The sequence below is a fragment of the Rhodamnia argentea genome, chromosome 1 (genome assembly GCF_020921035.1).
Source record: "Rhodamnia argentea isolate NSW1041297 chromosome 1, ASM2092103v1, whole genome shotgun sequence".
Classification (NCBI taxonomy): domain Eukaryota; kingdom Viridiplantae; phylum Streptophyta; class Magnoliopsida; order Myrtales; family Myrtaceae; genus Rhodamnia; species Rhodamnia argentea.
In genome coordinates, this window is record NC_063150.1 from 29,482,267 (window position 1) to 29,483,962 (window position 1,696).

The following is a 1,696-nucleotide window of genomic DNA, read 5'->3' on the forward strand; positions in this document are numbered from 1 at the left end:
GAATGGGAAGGAGAGGACGAGGATCTGAGTGAAGGGAAGGGAGACACGACCGGAGGCGGGCGACGAAGGCAGGCGTGGAGGAGGGCGACGGCTGCTTGTGAGTTGCGAGGGCAAGAAAGACGTGACGTTGCGCACAACATGTCCATGACTTAACCTTTTGACGGGTCGAAAATGGATCAAAAATGAGTTCTAGTGGAACCTATTTTTGACCCATCAGATTTAACTTCAATTTTTTAGACTCATTTTTACTGGGTCTTCTAAGAGATGACAACTCATATAGAACTTATTTATGCAAAATATGGGTCCAAAAAGGTTAGAGCAGACTCTGAAATTCTGGAAGATTGCACAAATGGCATCTTCAAAAGTAATTGTTATGCTGACTCTTACTAAACTTCAGTTCATGCAAAAACTACATAACAAGGATAGCATCAGGATTGAAATTACCTGATACGAGTGTGCTAAAGTAAAGTATAGGACAACGGCGTGTGCAAGAGATGGATTCCACGTCGATCATAGCGGGCAACTCGCATTTCAGTAAATATAAGAGGTCAAAAAATGCGTTTGCAGTGAATCTAAAATGTGTCCGGACAAGTTCGAAAATTCTTCCATGAATGTAACATGGATATTTGATGTAGAACAGCTGGCTGGAAAATACTTATATGGAAACCTTCAGCGTTGTAAGAGCGGGCGATTCCAACCATGCCGTAAATGACAGGACAGCTTCAAAGGGTCGTAACTTTTGATGCGGGAGGAGTTGTGACGCGTACAACATATCAAATCAAAGAGGATTGCGAGATCTTCGAAAAGACCCAGTTCTAAGTGAGGACTTCAAAACTAGAAAAGATCGGATTGCATTGACATCAGCATGTAACTACAACGGCTATATGAAGCAGAAACGTTTATTCTGTTGCTGTACCCCTTGCAGATTGCGGTGATGTTTATTAAGGATGGGAAGATTAATTGAGTTTTGCATGTTCCGGTTGGCAAAGCTGTACTGACCCTGAATATAGAAAGACAATGGCATAAACACTAATTGTTACTCTATGTATATGTTTCTGTTCTTTGGGGAGAGAAATATGAGATGTGCATGAGATCTGGCATCTATAAATAGGCAACATTTTGTAGCAAGTCTTCGCATCCAACAGAGCACTTGAGAGTAGAAAGAAAGAGAGGGAAGAAAACCAAAATGTCGAGGAGCATTCAACTTTCCACCGGTTTCGCACTCTTGGCTCTGGCACTGTCCTTTGTCAATTCCTATGACCCAAGTCCCCTGCAGGAGATCTGTGTTGCAGTCAAAGAATTTCCCGAATTGATATATTTTATTCTCGATATTAGAGTAGTCTATCTTTAAGATGACATTCTAACGGGTGCGCTATGGAAGCTCATTAGGCATTGCGATCTTCAGAACAAGACATTGAATTTCACACAAAACAGGACAATTAAGTACACGTTGATACATTTTTCCTTCTCGCTGGGACCTTATTGGGTCCTAGGATGTGCCTCAAAGGCATTATGTTAGCAACCATTTCCTCTCAACAGGAACTCCTCTCTATGCTGTGCTTGTGAATGGAAAGTTCTGCAAGAACCCCAATCTTGCCACAGCAAAGGACTTCCTCTTCACTGGCCTCCTTTGTCACGTCCAACCAACTGAACAATTCTCGATTTGCAAAAGTCCTCAACCCTGGAGGTGTTTTCT